We start from the raw sequence: 9,412 nt of genomic DNA, 5'->3' as shown, positions 1-9,412 counted from the left end.
AGTAGTCGCAAGTGTACCGGAGACAATACTGGAATTTATCGGTTATCTGTAACTTCCGATACATTTTTGGGTGGTTTATCGTTTTAACTTTATAAAAGATAGCCTTTCGGTTATCTCATCTGTTATCGAAGTAAATTTTTTGGTCATCTGTGCCCACCACTTTTTTTTAAGTCCAGTCTGGAGGATGATCTTTTTTTTTTTTTTTTAGTGTGGAGCTTTTTTTTTTATGTCCAGTCTGAAGGTGTTTATGAAGCAACTGTGGGGGACACAGTATTTATGGTTTTAAGCCTTATTTAGATGACAATAAACTTTGGAGGAAAACCTTCAGTCTGACAACAGTGATGATATTGGCAGAGTTCAGAACACAGAATGGTGATTATAAAATTTAAATAAATAAAGCAGGGGATTTCAGCATGGGTGGAGGTGATAAACTTTTTGCCAGCTCTTTGGTCGTAATCAGCTGATTAAAAAAAAAAAAAGTTTTACTATCTGTAACATCAGTAAAAAAGTGATGAGGAAGTGTTGATTTTTTTACATTTTTTTTTCCCCCCTTAGAAACAATTTCAAATCTGAAAAATGACACGGGGGACTGAAAATATCAGTTATTTTTAAAATTAATATTGTGTCCTTTTTGAATACAGTTAATGTACTGTATGTTAGCAGCATAACACGTTATTATTAAATATTAAAACCATTCACACAAGAAGTAAATATATAGTCTTACCTGTCCGTTTCGGTGAGATAATCTTTAAACTTATCCACCTTTACAAAACAAGATCAGAAAATAATTTAATTCCTTCTGTCTTGGCTGAGAAAAGTCCATTTGTCACTCGGGACTTTGGTGCCAAGTTCCAGTGCCAGCTGTAATCAATTGTTGCTGCTGATCGATCCAGTCTGTGTTGTTAGTGGGTCTCTTTGGGCTGCAAGAAAAAGACTTGCAAGCGCCTCATGTGCTCATAACGTCTCAGTCTTCATGTGACAACATTATCCCACGATCCAGAAAACAATAAAATAATTTGAAAATATTGAGTTTTGTCTCTGTGTCTAGTGGAGAAGCCACGGGTGCAGATGCAAATGCACGCCTGTCAATGTAAGTGTTCCACCTGCCATTCTGTCGGCGAAAAGTAAACGTTCTGACTCCGGAAACATGGTGTAGCTCGGTGGAACCGGGGCTGTCAGTAGCCTGTAAAAATCCAGAAATTAATCCATAAATTAATGGGACAATTAAGATAATGGTTCTTGTGCTGACACCACTTTCTCCTCCTTGTCCAATGTAGGCACGCCGGGAAGTTCCTGGTTTTTAGCGACGCGCTGTTCAAAATCTGATTATTTATCTCTTCAAGAACTGCACCAGGAAAGGATGAAATTTCAAACTGTTGTTTAATTTTAGTCTTAAATATTCATGAAAACATGACATTATGTGTCACCTACACTTTAAGTTAAAAACACAAAACAAAAAAAATAAACAAACAAAAAAAACATTGATGTTCCTCTGGAATTGATACCCTACCTCAACTGTTGCTGTTGCTCCGTTGTACCTTGACTATTTCTTTTTGGACTAATAAAATAGCATGAAAAGTAATGTGTGCATTTTTGAATCTGGTAGATTCATTCATTCATATCTGAATTTCAATCAGGAAAAAGACGAACAGGAAATTATGGAACGATTACTGCAGTGTATCTCTTGTGTATTTACTCTTGGTGGTTATTTGTCCGCACACATATCGACCCCATGATGAAATAATTTCTTAATTCAGTAATTTCAACATTTGTTACCATACTCATTGACTGTCACTGCTTTTAATGTAATCACAGCAGAGTAATTACAAAAATATGAATTTGATTATTCTAGTGATTGTGAATGCTTTGAAATTATGCATTTATAATAGGTGTGGGCCTTCTACCTGTACTAGCAGAAGTGTACATGCAGTGGTCCCGACGTGCAAATGGGTGGTCCGACCTGGGTATAAGGGGCAAAGACTAATCAAACTAATCAGACTGAACTTTTACTTCATGTACATACTTTATTCATTCATTATTACATTAATGTTAAAATATATAGGGATATGAGATGTCAAACACAGAAAATCGCATTTTTAATGGTTATATTTCACGTAAAAACAATTTCTGCATAAAATATTTATTCATATAAAAAATATGTTACTTCATTTTTCAATGCAAAAATATTGCGAAGTGAGTGCAGTTGTGGTTTGCCGTGGAACTTCCCAGATTTTAAGGCCAATATAAAGGCTTCTGTGTCTGTTTCTCTTTGTCCTGTCTGCACTCTGCAGAAGGGGGTCAGTGTGTTTGAGTGTAGATGATGCAGGGATTAAAATTCTCTGTCATTATGACGGATTTCCATCAATTGGGTTGCCAAAAAGCAGTGTTCGCCCTGACACCGTCCTGGGCACAAAATCAAGGCTGGAAGCAAGATATAAAATTGACTGCATCCCCGGGACACATGCACGTGGAGTTCAAAACATTTTTTCTCCTCGTGCAATCAGTGAGTCTGTGTCTGTTCCCCTGTGTCTTGCACTCTGTAGGAGGAGGAGGCGGTAGAGCGGAGTGAATAGTTTTACAGACAGTTTTAAACTTTTCTTTCAAAGTCTGCTCTGAGTGTCTTTGTGAGTGTCCTCGCTGTGGTTAAACTTAAAACACAGCTGCAGACCAGGTACACTTAAAAAAAAAAAAAATCTTCATTGTTCCTGCTCAGAAACTGCAAACCAGGGGAGAATCCAGACAGAAAGAAGTTGCTGTGGGGGAGACGTGCCCTCCACAACACCCCTTGATTAAAGGTTCACTTTTGAAGACATTTTTCATACTACTAACTACTTATAGTAATAATATTAATTTTAACAACTAAAATGTTTAAATTAGTATTACTCTGGGCCTATGTTCTACTATAGTTCTGAGTATAATTGATGAACCATGCAGAAAAGATTTACTTACTTTAACTTTTCCGCATAACTAAAGTGGGATGTCAAGTAATATCTTTTTTTAATGTAATGTCTAAACTCTGCGTTGCTGGGTCTGTTTGGGGTTCTAGATTTAAAATCAGTTAGGATGAGGGAAACCAAAAATATGAAAATGATTACAACTCTTGTGGTTAGTAATCCTATCAAGCAACCATGTACTCTATTTCAACCCTCAGTTGCGGCCATATTGTTGCTACGTCATCACGAGAATGGGACCTGCTCAAGCGCAAATCAGTTGTAAACACAGCGGAGGTCGAGCAGTTTTTGGACAATTTTTTCTAGTGTGGAGCTTTTTTTTTTAAAAAAAAAAAAAAAAGGCCAGTCTGAAGGTGATTTTGAGGAAGCTGTGTGGAATACAGCCTTATCGTTTTGAGCCTTATTTAGATAATGAGGGAGACTAAACCTTGGAGTAAGACCTTCAGTCTGACAACAGTGACGATATTGGCAGAGTTCAGAACACAGAATGGTGATTAAAAAATAAATAAATAATGCAGGAGATTTTGGCATGCGGGTGGAGACGATAAACTTTTCTCTTTTTTGCCAGCTCTTTCGTCGTAATCAACTGATTGAAAGAAAATTGTTTGTTTTATTATCTGTGACATCAGAAAAAAGTGATGAAGTGTACCATTCACACAAGGTAATACCAAACAGGTACATACATTTCAAATTTTAAAAATGGCACAAGGGACTGAAAATATCAGCTTTTTTAAATAAATCTTGTTTTCTTGTTGAATACAGTTAGTGTACTGTACATTAGTAGTGTAACATGTTATTATTAAATATTAAAACCATTCACACAAGGAGCAAATATAAAGTCTTACATGTCCGTTTCAGTCAAATCATCTTCAATCTGATGAAAACTTATCCACATGAAGCCTGAATTTGGAAAATGACATCTGAAAATAATGTAATTCCTTTTCCTGGATGAAGAAAAGTCTCTTTGTTACACGGCCAGTTTGGTGCCAGGTTACAGCGCTGGCACAGGTGTAATCTGTTAATTGCGGCTGCTGGTTTGAGTCTCTGCTGTACCGATCTGGGACCGGCATGGTCAGCTACAGGTGTAATCCATTAATTGCGTCTGCGGCTGCTGGTTCGAGTCTGTGCTGTCCCGATCTGGGACTGGCATTGTCAGCTACAGGTGTAATCCATTAATTGCAGTTGATGGCTCGAGTCTGCTGTGAACAGAATGTCCTCTTCTTCCACTGCGGGCCGCTTTGCGCCGCAACTTGAAAGACTCGCAGCATCTCATCTGCTCATAACATCTCAGTCTGCATGCAATGATATTATCCCATGATACACAAAAGAATAAAATAAAATAATGTGAAACTACTCAGTTTTGCCTCCATGTAGAGTGGAGAAGCCGCACGACATTGTGCGTGTGCTCTTGTCAATTTGTGTTCCACTTGATAAACAAAGGGGTCTTGCCGGCCAGAATTAGCCATACTGACACGTATAATACCGTGCAGCACTGACCCGAACCACTCGAAGGAAACGGGGCTGTCAATAGCCTGTAAAAATCCATAAATTAATGGGACTATTAAAATAATGGTTCTTGTGCTAATGTCACTTCCTCCTTCTTCTCCAGTGTTGTGACTTGCCCAGAAGTTCCTGGTTTTTAGTGGCGTGCAGTTCAGATATTTATCTCTTCAGTAACTGTGCACCAGGAAAGAATCAATTTCAAACTGTTGTTTCATTTTCGTCTTAAATACTCATAAAAAAATACATATTGTGTCACCTACATTTTAAACAGTATAATTAAATTTGGATGTATTGGAGTGAGAAAAATAGTCACCAGAAAATGCATGCATCCAGCATGCATCCCTGGACATCAAAAACCCAAAATTTTATGGAGCCTAGAGCGGCCAGAGCTCTTTCCGACAAAGGTCCACTTTCACCCCTTCAGTCAATTTCTCCCCTTCAGTGCATTTTTCTGAATGCAGCAGAGCATACAGGAGAGAAACTGAAAATAAAGTATCGATCTCATTACACTGGTATCAATCAATATAAATGCCAATGTTGGTATTGCTATTATCGATATTTTGATCGATCCGCCTATCACCATTTTCCTACTAATCTGCTGGTTATTATTAACCTGAGTACTTACATTTTTATTTTCTTTTTTATTTCAGGAACACGCATCTTCCTAACCAGACACCTGAACAATAACATAGTGATGTAGAAATGTTACAACAGTGTGTGAACAGGGTTTGAAATGCAATTGATTGGCCCATTCTACTTTCACATAGAAATGAAGCCAGAAATCAAACATGGTCTCTTTTGCAACCCCATGCTTTGTGTTTCAAGATAGGCAAGACATATTTTTCAATACATACACGTTAGTGGAATGGGGCAAAATGGTGGACTGAGGGGTCGCTTGTAAATCCAGGTATTTTATGTATTTATTTGCTGAAAATGCTGTGTTGCTATGCATTTGGATGCACAAATAGACACAACAAGGCCTTCAAGATGTACAGATTCCCTTCAGATCAGAACAGAAGGAAATTTGGGAAAATAAATTCAGCCGTGTGGGATGGAAGTCGACTTTATTGTCAAAGTTTTGTGAGGAAGGTAAATTTATTGTTCAGTCCCATGTACAGTAAAACTCACCTAAACCGTCACTGTATAAACTGGGTATTTGCAATCACTGGACAAAAAGTATCAATGTTTTTGTATTGTTTTCCATAAACTCTGTATATAATGGATTTTGTATCATGGATTTTTCACACAAATCAGATAAAATGTCCCGTCCAATTGCAATATATTCCCATTAAATTACCCTCCCATGTGAGACCAGAGTTCTCTGATTAAAAGCCCGACTTTTTTTTTTTTTCACACCGTGCTCAAACTCTGACCCGCAGCCTGGCTGTGATTGGACACTTTTCTGCTTTCATTCCTTCGTCTCATATTTTAATAGTTTTTGCAGTGTGAACGGTGATTACATTTCGGGATCACATACATTTGGCAGAAAAGTCCAGAACTTTACAGCAGTTGGAAAAAGAGGAAATTGTACATCTTACTTTTGAATTGGAGGTGATGATTGTAGAAAGAAAAGCTTGTTGAGGGTCAAATTAATCCATAATACAACATAATCCAGTGATGAAGAGCTTTAAAACTGTCACGCACATCATTGCATGACACGGCGTTACAGAGCTGTAGAAGCATAAATCAAGCTTTAAATTAATTAAATAAATCATCATAAATTGTACATTTATGTAAATTTGATTAACTATTTTATATTTATTTTGATGGTACCTGTACCCAAATGTGTTGCTGTATGTGTTTAACTGATACAAAAAACATTGAAAACATAAAAGGTTCATTCAGTAGTTCAGCACATTTGGCCCCAAAATGGCACCATGTTCTAAGTTGACGTTACACTCTGAATAAAGGGTCCATAACACAACCAGCGTCTGGGCAGACAGCAAGCCAGGCATGTCCACGCGACTCCCACAGGACAAAACCTTCCAACAGAACTTCAGGACAAAGTAGCAGCAGCGGCGTCCAACAGAGCTCACTTATCTCCACCATAGACACTGTAGCCCCAGACCACAGTGTAAAGCTGAGGAATCGACACTGCACCGGAGCGTCAAACAGCACACACGCAGCGGCAAACTCCCACAGAGGTCTCGACATAACAAAACCAAACACATCAGCACTTGACAGCACACGCATCAACAAGCCCACAGCTGTGATCCCTAAAAATCAGTCCGCCCTGCCTTCACTGCGCATGCGTCATTTCTGAGCGTCAGCAGTGTTATTTCTGAGTATCCGCAACAATTCACCGATTATCACCTCGTTTCTGCTTAAAACTGCACTCCAGTCATCTATCTCAGCGACAGATATTTGAAGCTTTTGTACAACAATTGTTTCCACATAAATTCAGCATTATTTCATAATAAAAGATGGGGGGAGCGATCAGAGCGCCACAGCAGCACGTCTGAGTCGGATGCGCTTCTGCTGCACCTGGGTGATTCTTTAACTATGGGCACTATTGGCCTTGTAAATGTAATTTCCACCACACCATTGCCTTACAATATAAAGTGCCTTGGGGCAACTGTTTGTTGTGATTTGGCGCTATATACATGTGCTCTGATGTTACTGTTTATCTCCATAGAAACTACCCACACAATCTTTCATACAAACTTTTTAAAGGGACATTATTGTTGTGGTGGAAATTACGGCAATAGTGTGGGACAACTACATTTTGTTTAAAAAAAAATCACAACAGTTGTATGACAATGAATACCCCAATTATGTTTTGATTATTTTACTGATATTTTATTCAGAGATATTTTAAAACATTAAAAAAAACGTTTGTTTACTATTCATTTTTATCATTGAAGATCATAAGTCTGGGTGTGGGACAAGCACAAAACGGCAATATTTGCATATAATGATGCTGAAAAAAGGTGAAAAAGTCATCATAGACTACTAGGACAAATTTCTTCAAACACTTTCATTGTAAAGATAACTATAAAAGTGTGAAATTTCCCCTTTTTTCTTTTTTTCATAAAATATGATCAAGGGACATAAAAGTGCTCGTAGTCTAAGAATCACCCACCTACATCATTTCAAAGCGTCAGTCGCGATTTACTAATTATCACCTCGATTCTGCTTAAAACTGACTTTAGAATGATTTAAGAGGTTTTACTTTGTCATCTGATGGTTAATAATCGCATTACTCTCTTTGATCGCTTTGGGTGTAGACAGTCAAACTCAGAGTCAGACGCATGCGTAGTGAAGGCAGGGTGGACCCATTTTTAGAGGGGACCGTTCGGTCAGTGACACCGGGTTTGTCAACAGTGGCACCCACTGATCAGTACATTGTGTTTCACACATAAAACATCATCATAACATGTCCATGGACAACAATTAGACAATACTATGTACATGATTTGGTAAATTGTACACTAAAAAGACAGCAGTTATTTTAAAAAAAAGGAGTAAAAACTATGATTTGACTATTGTTGATGCTCAGAACAGCCATCTTGAACTGCAAACTTGGGATAGCTGGGGTTTGACCGACAATTCCGACTTCAGGGGGTGCAAAAGAAATTATTACTTCTGAGTACCACTGGAATGCACCATTACAATGCTCCCTTTCTTTCAGAGAGCCCTTATGCTTATCATTATATGGAACAGAGGTAATTTAAGACTGTATTAAAGTAAAAAAAAAATTTGTTATTTCAAACAGGCGATTATAATGATTATTTTGTATAAAACAGTATCCATGAAAGTATGAGTCTTAGAGGAGCAAGGATGGGGAGCGGATATCCAGTTCATCAACAATCAGATGTTTAAAAATAATGTTCCTCAAAGAAAGGTTGGAACGAATTTGCATAATTTCTTGCTCTCCAGTGCATAATTTCTTAAAACAATTCAAGGAAACTGGAGGCATTTCAATGCTCAACAGTCAAGGGTCCAAGCCTAAGCTGATCACCCATGATCTCAAGAGTTTCAGATAGCACTGCATCAAGAACTGTCATTCATCAATAGCTGTTATAACCACATGATTACTTTGGGAAAACCTTTGTCAAGCATTACAATATGGAGGTATGTACATCCACAAATGCCACTTAAAGCTGTACTGTGCAAAAAGAAGCCTGAGGTTAACCTGGTCTAGATGTGGTGTCACCTGCCCTGGGTTCAGAGGCATGTGGATTGGACCATCACACAGAGGAATGTGTATTGGGGTCAGAACAATCAGTATTCCTTATCATTTTTAGAAATGGAAACCATGTGCTCTGGACTAAAGATAAAAAGGATAATCCAGACTGTAACAGCAACAACATGTCCAAAAGCCAGGATCAGTGATGGTATGGGGTTATGTCAATGCACTTGGCAAAGGTAATTTACATTTCTGTGATGGTAGCATTAATGCAAAAAAAAAAAAAAAGTATGGTGAGATTTTAGAACAACATAGGGATGCACATGCATTTTTTTCAACAAGAAAATGGAATATCACATTCTGTACACATTACAAAGGCATGGCTGCAGAAGAAGAGCATATGGGGACTGGACTGGCCTACCTGTGGACCTGAATGTGTTTTGAATTTTGGACTGAAAAATGCAACCACTATGATACTGTACTGTTGCACATATTCACATTTGGAGGAACAATGGGACAAAATAACACCTGACACACTTGGTATCCTTGATATCAAAATGGCTTTTAAATGCTGTACAAAGGAATGACAACATTAATATTTTAGCAACCCAATTTTTATTGTTGTTATTATTTTATATTTTTTGAATGCGTTGCAGGATTTACATGCAGGAATGTAAATTAACAAATTATGTAAAACTGACCACACAAAACATGAAATGCCTTCAAGTGGTTGGACAAAACAAGACATTTCAAGATATAACTTTGAAACCTGGGCAACCTTTATGAGCACTTGTAGTTGTTTTGTGATATTTTGCAAACTAAACCTAAC

This window comes from Thalassophryne amazonica, chromosome 15 (genome assembly GCF_902500255.1).
Source record: "Thalassophryne amazonica chromosome 15, fThaAma1.1, whole genome shotgun sequence".
Classification (NCBI taxonomy): Eukaryota; Metazoa; Chordata; class Actinopteri; order Batrachoidiformes; family Batrachoididae; genus Thalassophryne; species Thalassophryne amazonica.
Note: the sequence above shows the minus strand (reverse complement) of the source record.